Raw genomic sequence first — 16,745 nt, forward strand, 5'->3', positions numbered from 1 at the left:
TTTACCATAAGGCTAATATATAATATTATTATATATATATATATATATATATATATATATATATATATATATATATATATATATATATATATATATTATATATATATATAATGTGGTGTGTTTTCTCAGAGGCATGTTAGTGTGGAGTACAATTTGAAAACAACTCACAGAACAACTCATGAAGACTTTTAACCTGACTGTGTTTGCGTCTCTGTGTGTGTTATATGTTGCAATTAGCCCGTGTTTTTTCTGAGCTCAGGTTCATTTTTCTCACACAAATACAGAACTCCTCTCAGGAATCCATAGTTGGATCGCATGACTGTCTGGAGTATGTTTGTGTGTATTTCTGCCCAACACGGCACCATTGGAATTCGGCTTATTCACGAAATTGTTATCTGTTGTGTTGTTGTGCGAGTTTCACAACAGTAAAGCTTTGTTATTTGACTTACTCATTGTCGTTCATTTGCGCCCTGTTGTGGGTCCATGTTCCTCACTTTCACAACAGGATATCGGCCAGCGTCATGGATCCCGAGGGGCGTCAACCGTGTTGAACGGCCAATGGAAGAACAGGGCGCACAGGCGTCCGCAGGAGGGGTGATCGGTGAGTTGCAGGGATCCTCACCGCTTTCACGACTCGGATGGATTTGATGACGAGCAGAACGTCCTCCTGAACCGCAGGGTGGAGGTCCGGGCGCCGCTGCGGCTCTCCTCCCGTCGACCCTGTGCGTAACAGCGACGTTCCACTGGTCGTTCAACGACCCCTCCCACCTTCCCTGAGCATACATAAGCCCCCCCAGAGCCGTACGGAGGCTGTGTGGAGACGTGCGCGGATTTCCTATGCAGTGTTCGCTCGTCTTCGCACAGCGTCCGTCATGTACGCGACCGAAGCTAGCAAAGTAGCTTATGTGATAAATCTGCTTCGTGGTGAGGCACGCGCTTGGGCTACAGCGCTCTGGGAGCAAAATTCACGGCTCCTTCAGACATATGATGGGTTTGTGAGGGAGTTCAGAACAGGTTCGATCATAATAGAGGAGAGACGCTTCAGCCGTGCTGCTGTCAATGAGACAGGGGCGCCGGAGCGCAGCTGCCTATGCAGTCGACTTCCGCATCGCGGCTGCGAGGTCCGGCTGGAATAGCACTGCCCTCCGCGCCGCCTTTGTAAACGGACTGTCGTTGGTCCTCAAGGAGCACCTGGTGGCTAGGACGAACCGCGGGATTTAGATGGGCTCATCGATCTTGTCATACGATTAGACAATCGGTTAGAAGAGCGGCGTCGGGAACGAGACGAAGGGCGTGGCCGGGCACGCGTCGTCCCTCTCCCTTACGGTTCCGACGCGTTCCGACCCCATGCTCACGGCCCCTGCGCTCCGTGCGGTTACAGCCCCCCTGCTGACGAAGCTAGGACATGAGTAGGGCAACATTTAGGGCAAAGGAAAAAGGATGGCGGATTACGTCCATGCATCGATTACAGGGGGCTGAACGAAATCACGGTTCGTAACCGATACCCCTTACCCTTGTTGGATTCGGTGTTCACGCCCCTGCATGGAGCTAAGATATTCACCAAGCTTGATCTTAGGAATGCGTATCACCTGGTTCGGATCCGGAAGGGAGACGAGTGGAAGACGGCATTTAACACCCGTTAGGTCATTTTGAGTACCTGGTCATGCCGTTCGGTCTTACAAACGCTCCCGCGACGTTCCAAGCATTGGTTAATGATGTCTTGCGGGACTTCCTGCACCGATTCGTCTTCGTATATCTTGACGACATACTCATCTTTTCTCCGGATCCTGAGACCCATGTTCGACATGTACGTCAGGTCCTGCAGCGGTTATTGGAGAACCGGCTGTTTGTTAAGGGCGAGAAGTGTGGGTTTCACCGCACCTCTTTGTCCTTCCTGGGTTCATCATCTCCCCCAACTCCGTCGCTCCTGATCCGGCCAAGGTTGCGGCGGTGAGAGACTGGCCCCAACCCACAAGCCGTAGGAAGCTGCAACAGTTCCTGGCTTTGCTAATTTCTACAGGAGGTTCATTAAGGGCTACAGTCAGGTAGTTAGCCCCCTGACAGCCCTGACCTCACCAAAGTCCCCTTCACCTGGTCGGATCGTTGCGATGCCACGTTCAAGGAGTTGAAACGGCGTTCTCGTCTGCACCCGTTCTGGTGCAGCCCGATCCTAGTCGCCAGTTAGTGGTTGAAGTGGACGCCTCGGACTCAGGGATAGGAGCTGTGCTGTCCCAGAGCGGGAAGACCGATAAGGTCCTTCATCCGTGTGCCTATTTTTCCCGCAGGTTGACCCCGGCGGAACGGAACTATGACGTCGGCAATCGAGAGCTCCTTGCGGTAAAAGAGGCTCTAGAAGAGTGGAGACATCTGTTGGAGGGAACGTCCGTGCCATTCACGGTTTTCACTGACCACCGGAACCTGGAGTATATCAGGACCGCCAAGCGGCTGAATCCCAGGCAAGCCCGCTGGTCACTGTTCTTCAGCCGTTTTGACTTCCGCATCACCTACCGTCCCGGGACCAAGAACCAGAGATCGGATGCCTTGTCCCGGGTACACGAAGACGAAGTCAAAACGGAGTTGTCGGATCCACCGGAACCCATCACCGGAGTCCACTATCGTGGCCACCCTCACCTGGGACGTAGAGAGAACCGTCCGGGAGGCCCTGGCACGAAGCCCGGACCCCGGGACTGGACCGAAGAACAGACTTTACGTCCCACCAGAAGCCAGGGCTGCAGTCCTGGACTTCTGTCACGGCTCTAAGCTCTCCTGTCATCCAGGGGTGCGAAGAACCGTGGCAGTTGTCCGGCAGCGCTTCTGGTGGCGTCCCTGGAGGCCGACGTCCGGGATTATATCCAGGCCTGTACCACCTGCACCAGGGGCAAGGCCGACCATCGCAAGGCTCCGGGACTGCTACAGCCGCTGCCCGTGCCTCATCGCCCTGGTCCCACATCGGCCTGGATTTTGTCACGGGCCTCCCGCCGTCCCAGGGAAACACAGTCATCCTCACGATAGTGGACCGATTCTCCAAGGCGGCCCACTTCGTGGCCCTCCCGAAGCTCCCAACAGCCCAGGAGACTGCAGACCTTCTGGTCCACCACTCCTCCGGCTGCATGGGATTCCATCAGACATCATCTCCGATCGCGGTCCCCAGTTCTCCTTGCATGTCTGGAGGAGCTTCTGCGGGAACTGGGGGCCACGGTCAGTCTCTCGTCCGGATACCACCCCCAAACCAACGGGCAAGCAGAGCGGGCCAATCAAGAGATGGAGCAGACCCTGCGCTGCGTAACAGCCACGCACCCGGCGGCCTGGAGTACCCATCTGGCCTGGATCGAGTACGCCCACAACAGCCAAGTGTCGTCAGCCACCAGCCTCTCCCCTTTGAGGTGTGTTTGGGGTATCAGCCCCCGTTGTTTCCGGTTGGTTGAGGGAGAGGTCGGTGTGCCCTCGGTCCAGGCCCACCTACGAAGTGCCGTCGGGTTGGGCGTGCCGCCCGCATCTGCTTTGCTGAAGGCCCGGATGAGGACAAATGCCCATGCAGACCGTCGGGCGAACCCGGCCCCTACGTACCGTCCCGGGCAGGAAGTGTGGTTGTCCACCAAGGACATCCCACTACAAGTAGCCTCCCCGAAATTGCAAGACAGATACATAGGTCCTTTCAAGATCCTCAAAGTCATCAATCCCGCCGCAGTGAGGCCGGAAGCTGAAGCCTCACTGCGGATCCTCCAGTGTTCCACGTTCAAAGATCAAGCCCCATCACACTCGCCCTATGTACAACCCGGTCCGGCGCCACCTCCTGCCCGATCATCGACGGCGAGACGGCTTGGACTGTTGCGCCGGCTTTTGGATGTCCCGAACGATGGGGCACGGGGCTTTCAATATCTGGTGGACTGGGGAGGGGTACGGTCCCGAAGAACGCTCCTGTGTGAAGAGGAGCTTCATCCTGGACCCGGCCCTCCTGGCCGACTTCTACCCACCGACACCCGGACAGCCCTGTCGAGCGCCAGGAGGCGCCCGTTGAGGGGGGGGGTCCTGTTGTGTGGGCCGCTGAAGAGGAGGTACTGCTGGCCCACCACCACCAGAGGGCGCCCTGCCTGGAGTGCGGGCTCCAGGCACCAGAGGGCGCTGAGCCGCCTCACAGGAGCAGCCAGGGTGACAGCTGTCACCCATCACCTGAGAGCCAGCTGACAGCAATCATCAGAGGGAGGGGTATATCAGCAGGACGGCATCTCCACCTCATTGCCGAGATATCGTTTCTACCGAGGAGTAACGTATCCAGCCGACTATATCACCTTTGAATACTTTTTGCCTTTATACAGAGAGAGAGAAGAGCAGCAGGAGACAGTATTGGATAAGTACTCACACTCCTGCACTTCAGTGTTTACTTGACGAGAGGGGAGGTGGTGTTACCACCGTCCGTGTTGCTGGGTGCAGCGCACCCACCTCTGACTGTTTTTGTTCCTCGCCAGCAGTACCAGATCCGACAAGCGGAGGCAGTGGTCACCTGGGAGTTCGGGACTTGGCGGCTCCAGTATTCCCGGGGTTCGGTGGCGGTGGAAATCGAGTGGTTCCGGTTCGACTTGGACAGACGTCTCCTACCTTCGAGCCTGCCCACACGACACCATTGGAATTCGGCTTATTCACGAAATTGTTATCTGTTGTGTTTGTTGTGCGAGTTTCACAACAGTAAAGCTTGTTATTTGACTTACTCCATTGTCCGTTCATTTGCGCCCCCTGTTGTGGGTCCGTGTTCCTACACTTTCACAACAAACAAATTGTAATCTATTAGATAATATGATTCAAACCACCGCAGCGCAGTGCCTTTAATACATATGGCATGCTCTAATCTCTGTAATAAAATTTATGGTCAACAGTATCAAAAGCAGCACTGAGACCTAACAGAACAAGCACAGAGATGAGTCCACTGTCTAAGGCCATAGAAGATCATTTGTAACCTTCACTAATGCTGTTTCTGTACTATGATGAGTTCTGAAACCTGACTGATACTCCTTCAAATAGACCTGTCCTCTGCAGATGATCAGTTACTGTTTTACAACTACCCTTTCAAGAATTTTGAGAGAAAAGGAAGGTTGGAGATTGGCCTATAATTAGCTAAGATAGCTGGGTCAAGTGAGGGCTTTTTAAATAATGGTTTAATTACTGCCACCTTAAAAGCCTGTGGTACTATCCAACTAATAAAGATAGATTGATCATATTTAAGATCGAAGCATTAATTAATAGTAGGGCTTCCTTGAGCAGCCTGGTAGGAATGGGGTCTAATAGACATGTTGATGGTTTGGAGGAAGTAACTAATGAAAATAACTCAGAACAATTGGAGAGAAAGAGTCTAACCAATACCAGCATTACTGAAAGCAGCCAAAGATAACGATATGTCTTTGGGATGGTTATGAGTAATTTTTTCTCTAATAGTTAAAATTTTATTAGCAAAGAAAGTCATTAATTCACTACTAGTTAACGTAAAGGAATACTCGGCTCATAGAGCTCTGACTGGTGCGGAGCCGAGTCTCCAATTCGCCCAGCCTGGCCTCCAAAGCTACGAATAAGCTACACTTATTACAAGTACCATTACTGCTAAAGGAGGCCGAGGAATAACTAGACATTTCACACCAGGTAGCAGAGAATTGCGGGAGAGACAGGAGAAGCCGCCATGCTAAACCGGCTAAGAGCTAGTAGCTGTGCTAAGCTAGCGGATTCCTAAAAACACACAAAGTGAATAATGTGTAAATATTTAGAGGTGATTCAGCAGAGGGAATGCTTTAGTTAAGGCACATAAGATTACACTGTGAAATAAAATCGTTATCTAGTTTTCTAGATCAATCTACGCAGATTAAACACCTAACAGATACAGCAAAACACCGCTGTGCTCCGGAACAGGAAGTGATACAATACCGCAGTGAGAGCCAACCACCAGTAGAGGCCACATCCGTTGCAAAATAGTGGAAAGCAAGCCTTCAGCCTTCAATATAGTGCCATACTGTTTGTATTTCTTCATAACTGATATAATAAAGTCCAAGACATATTCAGTGACTTGGAAGTGTCATGTATCCATCCCACGACTTGGCTGAAGAAAACTGGCAACAAAATGGATTGATTTACAGGTATTATACCAAAGCATCCATTACTTATGCAACCAGGGGTGGTCCTGGAGGTGGGCCGACCGGGCAGCTGCCCGGGGCGGCATCGTGGGGGGGCGGCACGACCGTGCGGGGAAAAAAAACAACAAAAAAATGGGGTGGGGGTGTTGTCCTGACGGGGGGGGGGTTCGTGGTTACAACGCGCTCAACTTTTGTTCAGAATCAGCTTCTTATCACTGGTAACGACGCGGCTTTCCCCTCACTCATTCCGGCAGCTTCACAGCACTTTAAACAGCACTCAATAGCGACACAAAGCATGCAGCGAAACGAGACGAGTCATTGGATAAATGCTGGGCTTTGTCCCGCCCATCGGACGCTCAGTGTGTCTGGGGGTCTATGGGGCAGTGGGCTGGCCTCGGCCGGCCCGGACGCTCAGCTTCTGCATGATGATTGGATGATCTGTCTGAGGCTGAATCCCTTTTTGATTGACAACGAAATGAGCGAATCAGCGATCTTTTAGTGTAATCCGTGGGAGCATTTTTTAATTTTCATTCTGTTCTGCGTTGAACCGGAGACTTTCCTAATCCTCTTAGCAGCATTTTCTTTGTTAAAAACGACTAGCGACAAATTGAGCTTCTATTTCTGGTGTGTTTTTTTGTCGCTGCTTGTGTTTGGAGACTGACTTTTATCACTCTTTCAGACTTCTATCGCAGTTTCTGTCCCTACCGAGCAGCGGGTGCTGCTGAGCTCCTCCACCGTCACAAAGCACTCACAGGCGGACAAACTTCACACTAGCCGTCAGCGCCAGTCCCAGCTAGTGAGCTAGCTAGGTAGCAAGCTGCACATAATGGCAGACAATTTGAATGCTGTGGACCGGATTTTGGCGAAGCCATTTGATAGTCTTCCTTACGAAGAAGTCATGGCTGCTGTCATGGCTTCAGCTCTCAATGGTTTGCAGGCCAAAGTTAAAGCAATAGCCCTCAGTGCAATGTTGTGCATTGCTATGCACACAGACTGAATCTGGTTGTGTCTCAGGGGGACTAAATGCCTTATCTGAGTGCAGAATATTTTTTGCATCACTTTCTGGGTTTGCCACATTTTTCCTCAAAATCCACAAAGAGGATGTCTTTCTTGAGTCTGCAGGCTGCTCAAGGTTGCCCAGAATGCTCCTACTCGATGGAATTTCACATCACGGATAGTGAGCACTGTGGCAAACAGTTATGATGCCCTCCTGCAAACTTTTGAGATGATCATTGCAGATAAGTCCATGGATGATGACCATTAGACTGTGCCAATTTCTTTGTGTTTGTTATTGCAGTAGTCATTAAAACTGGAAATTTGTTCTTGAAAATAGCTGTTTGTGAGTTAATTGTGGATTGTGGGTGTTCTGGACGAAGTTAGTGTTTCATGGGTGGTGGGGCGGAGGTGGTGGCCATGTTAGTGTGCGCGGGGGGCGCACGCAGGGATTTCGCCTGGGAGTAAATCACTCTAAGGACGCCACTATATGCCAACCCATCATCTTGGCTTTATATTTTTAATTACTTTATATCAATTTGTAGAGATTTGATTTCAGTATAAGTTTCAGGAAGATAATTTTAGGAATTTTAATTTTTTGTATTTGAAATGGCATAAACAAATTTAAATGTGTGAAATAGTGTTCCAATACTTTTGGAGGGTGCTTTATATATATATATATATATATATATATATATATAGTTATATATATAGTTGTTGTTTGTTGGCAGTTTCCTCGCTTGCGAGGATAGTGGGAAGGCCTTTTTTGTTTTGTTTTCTTTTTTGTTTATTTTCTACAAGCCCTCTGGTGGCTGAAAAGTCCGATGCGGGATGCACAAGACCTGTTTCACTTGGGGCAAATGAACACTTGAGTAGGCTGGGCTTGTGCTGCTGCCCGCTCTTTCTGTCTTTGACGCTTCTGGCATGAGGCCTCACTTCTTTCTGCCTCAAACGTCAGGCTGGCAGATTTGATGCTGGAATGCCAGCTGAGTCTATCTGTAGCTAGATGCTGCCATGACTGATGCTGAATGCCTGCAAGGGAGAGCTGTTTCTTCAGCTGGTCCTTATAGTGCTTTTTGGGGGCCCCTTGGTTTCGTCTCCCTTCCTTGAGCTCGCCAAAGAGAATTAATTTCGGCATGCCTGTATCATCCATCCTGGCTACGTGACCTGCCCAACAAAGCTGTTGTTTGAGTATAATAGACTCCATGCTGGGCAATTTGGCTCTGGTAAGGATGTCCTCATTTGAGACGTTGTCCTGCCACTTGATCCCGAAGACATTTCGGAGACAACGCTGATGAAAGCATTCCAGTAATCTGATCTGCTGGTGATACAGAACCAAGGTTTCAGCTCCATACAGGAGGGTAGGGACCACAATGGCTCTGTAGACCTGCACTTTTGTGGAAAGGCGCAGTGCATGATTCTGCCAGACTTTCTTTGAGAGTCGACCAAAAGAACTGCTGGCCTTGGCAAGGTGACTGTCTAGATCCTTGGCAACAGATGCGTCGTTTGAGATAACACTACCGAGATACGTGAAGTGCTCTACTGCATTCAGGCTGGTACCCTCGATGTTGATTTGTGGTGGGGTATATGCTGTATGGGGGACCGGTTGATATAGCACTTCTGTCTTTCTCAGGCTGATGGTGAGGCCGAAAGCTCTTGCTGCTTCAGCAAAACAGTTGACAATGTGCTGCAAGGCTTGCTCCGTATGGGCGACGAGGGCACAGTCATCTGCGAAGAGCAGCTCCGTGATTAGCTGTTCTGTGATCTTAGTGTGGGACAGAAGGCGCCGCAAGTTAAACAGACTTCCGTTGGTTCTGAAGCGGATATAGATGCTGTCTGTTAAGTCTTCTTTGGCCTCACGAAGCATCATGCTGAAGAAGATGGAGAACAGAGTGGGCGCGAGGATACAACCTTGTTTAACGCCATTTGAGATGGGGAAGCTGCTGGATAGAGTCCCGTTGTACTTCACTTGTCCCATCTGGCCTTCATGCAGCTGGCGGATGATGGTGAGGAGCTTTGGAGGGCAGCCAAGGCGTGCAAGAATCTTCCACAAACCCTCACGACTGACCGGGTCAAAAGCCGTGGTTAGGTCTATGAAGGCTGCATAAAGGGCCATGTTCTGTTCTCTGCACTTCTCCTGGATCTGTCTCAGGACAAAGATCATGTCGGTGGTTCCCCTGTTGGCCCGAAATCCGCACTGACTCTCGGGAGTATTTTCATGCGCTATGGTAGGGGTAAGCCTGTTGAGAGCAGGCACTCGAGCCAAAATCTTACCTGCTATTGAGAGGAGAGTGATGCCCCGGTAATTAGAACAGTCGACTTGTCGCCCTTGTTCTTGTACAGGGAGACAAGGACCACATCCCGAAGGTCATGGTGGAACCATTTCCTTTTCCCAGCAACTGGAGAAGAGAATCTGAAGCTTGTCGAGGACTGCCTCACCTCCATTTTGGTACAAACCTCTGCTGGGATGGCCATCTATGCCGGAAACTTCCCTGGATTCAGCTGCGTGGTGGCCTTTCCGATCTCTTCAAGTGTTGGGGGGTCATCAAGTTCCCATTTCACACCTCCACCTGGGGAATATTTTCGATTGATGACTCTTGCACAGTGCGCTTGTCACTGAAGATGTTTTTCAAAGTGTTCTGACCAACGCTGCATAATGGTTTCCTTGTCCGTCAGAAGGGTGGAGCCGTCTGAGGAGCGCAGGGGTGCTTGCACTTGATGTGCTGGCCCATGGATGGTCTTAAGGGCTTCATAAAAGGAGCGCTATGTCTCCGGCAATCGGCATGTTGTTGTCTTTTCCGCAAAAGCTAGCCACCAGTCGTTCTGCAGTATGCGGAGCTTGCTTTGCAGTGTGGAGCAGGCATTTCTGTAAGCTGTCTTGGCAGAGTGGTCATCAGGTTTAGCTAAAAGAGTCTTGGTGGCATGCACATTTCTTTTCTAGTAGTTCCTGGATCTGTGCATCAGACTCTTCAAACCAGTCTTTATTTTTCCTGGCTGAGAAGCCCACTACTTCTGCTGCCGTCATCCTGAAGGATGGTCTTTAATCTCATCCACTGTTGTTCAGGGTCGTCAGGCAGGCCTTCTTCTCCACCCAGTCTCCTCCTCTAGTTTGGCCTGGAACTCCATTTTTGTGTCTATGTCTTGCAGCTTGTGGACTTGTAGCTTCTTAAACTGTGGGCCTTTCTTCTTAGGAGGGGGCTTGAAAGTGAAAGCAATCTTGGAACGGACCAAGCGATGATCCGTATAGCAATCCGCGCTAGGCATCACCCTGGTATGTAGTACGTCTCTTCTATCATGCTGTCGCGTCAGAACGTAGTCCAGAAGGTGCCAATGTTTGGAGCGTGGGTGTCTCCAGGGTTGCTTTGAATCTCTTTCTGTTGGAACAGGCTGTTGGTGATCGTCAAGTCATGTTCAGAGTATAACTCCAGCAGCAGGCGGCCATTGTCGTTAGTTGCCTATGCCATGTTTCCCTAGCACGTCCTTCCATACATCAGAGTCGCGGCCCACTGTGGCCTTGAAATATCCCATGATGAGGAGCTTGTCCTGGGTGTCAAGGCGCTGTAGAAGGTTGTGCAGATCGCTATAGAAAGCCTCCTTAACTCCGATGTCGGCCTGCATGGTTGGGGGCATACACACTAACAATAGTGGCAAAAATCCTTGTTGTTGATGGGGAGCCGGAGTGACATGAGTCGGATCAGAAATGTCCAACTGGCAAACTGTGTAACCTATGTGCTATGGCGCTCTTAATCATGAACCCGACCCCTGAGAGTCAACGATCTTCTTTAGCCTTCCCTGACCAGAACAGTGTGTAGCCTGTGCCTTCCTCGGTGAGTGACCCTTGGTCTGCAAAGCGCACCTCACTGAGTGCAGCAATGTCTATGTCAAGCCTTGCTAGCTCTTTGGCGACTAAGGCTGAGCGTCTTCGAGGACGATCGCTATTGTCTGAGTCCATCATTGTGCGTACATTCCAGCACGCAATTTTCAGGTTCTTTGTTTTTCTTTTCGCACCGCGTGTAGTGATGCCCATTGGCAGCGGTGAGCCAACTGGGTCTAGTGAGACAAGCCATGTTTAGACCACCTTTTCTAGGTCTGTCTCCATGTGGGGCAAGCAGGGCTATCCCTAAACAGGGCTGCTTGATCACCCAGGGCCCTGTCGGATGATGCTGTTGTCTCGGGTCAGCAATCAAACGACCATAGCTCCTGAGCCGCCTGCATGCAGAATCGAGACTTGCAGCTCCCAGTGCCATCATGCACCTGCAGTTTTCGCCTCTTCCCATCGCTGCAGGGCTTTCCTTCCCGCCTGCGCTCGTTGTTTAAAGTGGGGATCAGCTCGTGCACACCAATTCCACTCTTTAGGCAAGGTGGCACTCCACAGTGGCACAGACCAGCTGAGACGGCTGTGGCGACCACCAGGCTGTAGGTTTTACAATCAGAGTGGACCTTCTCCTAGCCTCTGGCTAAAGAACCTTCCTCGGAGGCACGAGGGCAGTAACCCAGGCTGGGGGTTTAACATCAGGGTTTTCCTTCCCCTAGTGGACCGCCTTAACAGGGCTATGAGCTCCCATCTACCCACTGCTATAACCCAGTCAGCTAGGAGGCTCGTGATGGCGGGAGCGCCTAGATCCCGTATAGGTCATGGACCTACCACTGCCATACTTGAATAAACAATATTTGTGTTGTAAAACAACAACAACAAAAACACAAAGCCAACCTAGTCAAAACCAAAGTGAGTGCAGCTCCAGGAAAACCTACCTGAAACAATCTAAAACTAACTGAAAATAAATCTGACTCAATCTAAACCCAAAACAATTCATCTAGCACAATGTAACTATAGCTTGTAAGCTAACAAACGGAATATCAAATCAAATCAAATTTATTTATTTATTTATATAGCGCCAAGTCACAACAAACAGTCGCCCCAAGGCGCTTTATATTGTAAGGCAAGAGCCATACAACAATTACAGAAAAACCCCAACGGTCAAAATGACCCCCCTGTGAGCAAGCACTTGGCGACAGTGGGAAGGAAAAACTCTCTTTTAAGAGGAAGAAACCTCCAGCAGAACCAGGCTCAGGGAGGGGCAGTCTTCTGCGGGGACTGGTTGGGGCTGAGGGAATATAAAGCTAACCAAATCTAAATGCATTTAAAACAATCACAGACGAAACCTTTATCACTATGAAAACAGATAAGTGTGTATAAAGCTAACTGAATCTGAAAGTAACTGAAAAGCAGGTAACTGAACATAAATTAATGCAAAGATATGCAAATTGTTAAATGAATATAAAGCTAGCAATCTAAAATGTACTTAAAATCACACTATCTGAATCTAAAAATGTATTTATCACTATGAACATAATTTCATGCAAAGCAATAGCTAAATGGATATAAAGCTAACAAAGTAAAATTGTAAATTGACGTAAAATAACACTATCTGAATCTAAAAATGTATTTATTACTATGAAAACAGTTAAGTGTAAATAAAGCTAACTGAAAAAGAGCTAACTGAACATAATTCATGCAAAGCTATGTGACTAGCTAAATGAATATAAAGCTAGCAATCTAAAAATGTACTTAAAATAACACTATATGAATCTAGAAATGTATTTATCACTATGAAAACAGTTAAATGTATATAAAGCTAACTGAAAAACAGCTAACTGAACACATAAATTCAATCCAAAAATGTATTTATTACTATGAAAACAGTTAAGTGTATATAAAGCTAACTGAAAAACAGCTAACTGAACATAAATTCATGCAAAGCTATGTGACTAGCTAAATGAATATAAAGCTAGCAATCTAAACATTTACTTAAAATAACACTATATGACTAAAAATGTATTTATCACTATGAAAACAGTTAAATGTATATAAAGCTAACTGAAAAACAGCTAACTGAACATATAAATTCATGCAAAGCTATGCAAATAGCTAAATGAATATAAAGATATCAATCTAAAATTTACTAATTTTACACTATCCGAATCTAAAAATGTATTTATCGCTATGAAAACAGTTAAATGTATATAAAGCTAACTGAAAAACAGCTAACAGCTAACTGAACATATAAATTCATGCAAAGCTATGCAAAGAGAGTTAGAGAAGTAGAAAAATCATACTTACTAAGTTAGTTACTAAGATACTAAGACAGTCAAGGATAAGGAGATAAGGATAACCAAAATGTCATAGGGGATGCTCCCTCACAATGCAGCTGATACTCCTTATGAAACACATAAGGCTTTAACCATAAGGCTAATATATATATATATATATATATAATATATATATATATATATATATATATTATATATATATATATATATATATATATATATATATATATATATATATATATATATATAATGTGGTGTGTGTTTCTCAGAGGCATGTTAGTGTGGAGTACAATTTGAAAACAACTCACAGAACAACTCATGAAGACTTTTAACCTGACTGTGTTTGCGTCTCTGTGTGTGTTATATGTTGCAATTAGCCCGTGTTTTTTCTGAGCTCAGGTTCATTTTTCTCACACAAATACAGAACTCCTCTCAGGAATCCATAGTTGGATCGCATGACTGTCTGGAGTATGTTTGTGTGTATTTTCACATCAACGTTGCTCATACAAAGTAAACACACCCTTTACATGCAAAAAAATTTTTTAAAAAGTATTCTGCTCTTAATCTACCGTATAAACAACTCTCAGCAGTATGACATAATGAAATAAAAACATAAAACACAAAATGATGATTTGAGTAATTACTCACCACTTTCATATATTGCAACTAATTAATCACAAATAATCATCAGACAGTTACAGCCCGTCCCATTATTATCTACAAATGAACAGAGTATGGCGCAGTATTGTATACGTGGTGTGTCCATAAAGTAACGGTCCTTTTTATTTTTTTAAAAAACTATATGGATTTCATTCATATGTTTTTATGTCAGACATGCTTGAACCCTCGTGTGCATGCGTGAGTTTTTCCACGCCTGTCGGTGACGTCATTCGCCTGTGAGCACGCCTTGGGAAGGAGTGATCCCGCCCCCTCGTCGGATTTTCATTGTCTGGAAATAGCGTAATGAAAAGGACTTTTTTTCCATCAGAATTTTTTCAGAAGCTGTTAGAGACTGGCACCTGGAAACCATTCGAAAAAAATATCTGGCTTTCGGTGAAAATTTTACGGGCTTCACAGAGAATAAGGACTTTAACTACAGCTTTAAGGACCCCTTTAAGGACCCCTTTAAGGACGGTCGGTGCGCCGCGCTCCGAGCTGCAACGACGAGGCACAAACCACTGGATCATTTCTAAGCTGATGGCTCTGTGGATACGAGACCGTCGTGTGCTCTTTCTCTGGTTATCACAAGAGCTGGACATCAGCCATTTTCCGGCAGATTTCACTTTTAACAAGAGATTTTGTCATGGAAAGCCGCGCGGTGGCTTCGCGCGTCACGATAGATTCGCTTTGGAAGCGAGACAAAGGAACACCTCCGTTTCTGAGTGTTAGAGGACAAGTTTGGACATGTCCAGCTCTCCACAAGTTCTTTTATACTCACTCGACTGGTAAGCACTGAAAGCCGAGATAGGCATATCCCAACTTGTCCTCTAACACTCCGAAATGGAGGTGTTCCTTTGTCTCGCTTCCAAAGCAAATCGGTCGTGACGCATGAAGCCTCCGCGCGGCTTTCCATGACAAAATCTCTTGTTAAAAGTGAAATCTGCCGGAAAATGGCTGATGTCCAGCTCTTGTGATAACCAGAGAAAGAGCACACGACGGTCTCGTATCCACAGAGCCATCAGCTTGGAAATGATCCAGTGGTTTGTGCCTCGTCGTTGCAGCTCGGAGCGCGGCACACTGACCGTCCTTAAAGGGGTCTTTAAACCTGTAGTAATAGTCCTTATTCTCTGTGAAGCCCGTAAAATTTTCACCGAAAGCCAGATAAATTTTTCGAATAGTTTCCAGGTGCCAGTCTCTAACAGCTTCTGAAAAAATTCTGATGGGGAAAAAAAGTCCTTTTCATTCCGCCATTTCTAGACAATGAAAATCCGATGAGGGGGCAGGACCACTCCTTCCCAAGGCGTGCTCACAGGCGAATGACGTCACCGACAGGCGTGGAAAAACTCACGCATGCGCACGAGGGTTCAAGCATGTCTGACGTAAAAACATATGAATGAAATCCATATAGTTTTTGAAAAAAATAAAAAGGACCGTTACTTTATGGACAGACCTCGTGTGTGTATGTATATGTATATATATATATATTTTTTATTTATCCACGGGTTCTAGATTGGGTAGTGTTTATAATAGTTTGACATTTTCCACAGGTGGTAATAAACTATGCAAAGTTTCTATAATGATTTGGAATGTTGTGAGTCCAAAATGTAATTATCAACGTCCATTGTTCACTGTTGTTGCATCATATCCATAATTTGTCCGAAAATATTAGTCCTGCCAATGTTCCGTTTTGGTGGCGTTCATCCATGACCCCAAATACATAAGCATACCAAACGACAAATTTCAGCTCTCCCCAGTTTGTCCATGATTGAGGGTAAACGCACGCATGTACACAGACACCACTAGGCTTTTAATATATAGATGATTTACCGCCCCCTGTCGGAATTATGTATGAGTCCAGAATTTAATTATCAACATCCATTGTTCACAGTTGTTAGATAATATCCCTACTTACTCCAACAATATTAGTCCTATCAACTTTCCATTTTTGCAGCGTTCATGCTTGACCCAAACTACAACCCCAATTCCAATGAAGTTGGGATGTTTCCCACTGTGTTACATCACCTTTCCTTCTAACGACACTTAATAAGCATTTGGGAACTGAGGACACTAATTGTTGAATGTTTGTAGGTGGAATTCTTTCCCATTCTTGCTTGATGTATGACTTCAGCTGTTCAACAGTCCGGGGTCTCAGTTGTCATATTTTGCACTTCATAATGCTCCACACATTTTCAATGGGCGACAGGTCTGGACTGCAGGCAGGCCAGTCTAGTACCCGCACTCTTTTACTATGAAGCCACGCTGTTGTAACACGTGCAGAATGTGGCTTGGCATTGTCTTGCTGAAATAAGCAGGGACGTCCCTGAAAACGACGTTGCTTGGATGGCAGCATGTGTTGCTCCAAAACCTGGAGCATTGATGGTGCTATCAAAGATGTGTAAGTTGCCCATGCCATGGGCACTAACACACCCCCATACCATCACAGATGCTGGCTTTTGAACTTTGTGCTGATAACAATCTGGATGGTCTTTTTCCTCTTTTGTCCGGAGGACATGACATCCATGATTTCCAAAACAATTTGAAATGTGGACTCATCAGACCACAGCACACTTTTCCACTTTACGTCTGTCCATTTCAAATGAGCTCAGGCCCAGAGAAGGAGGTGGCATTTCTGGATGTTGTTAATGTATGGCTTTCGCTTTGCATGGTAGAGTTTTAACTTGCACTTGTAGATGTAGCGACGAACTGTGTTAACTGACAGTGGTTTTCTGAAGTGTTCCTGAGCCCACACGGTAAGATCCTTTACACAATGATGTCGGTTTTAATACAGTGCCGCCTGAGGGGAAGGTCACAGGCATTCAGTGTTGGTTTTCAGCCTTGCCGCTCACGTGTAGAAAGTTCTCCAGATTC

At 47.0% G+C, this 16,745-nt stretch overlaps 1 protein-coding gene across 1 annotated transcript in view; it reads left to right on the plus strand.

Annotated features, from left to right (window-relative positions):
- serinc4 (serine incorporator 4) overlaps window positions 1-16,745 on the plus strand; it is an 87,989-nt gene that overhangs the window by 54,906 nt on the left and 16,338 nt on the right. The gene's annotated exons all lie outside the window — the stretch shown is intronic.

This window comes from Thalassophryne amazonica, chromosome 2 (genome assembly GCF_902500255.1).
Source record: "Thalassophryne amazonica chromosome 2, fThaAma1.1, whole genome shotgun sequence".
Taxonomy (NCBI): domain Eukaryota; kingdom Metazoa; phylum Chordata; class Actinopteri; order Batrachoidiformes; family Batrachoididae; genus Thalassophryne; species Thalassophryne amazonica.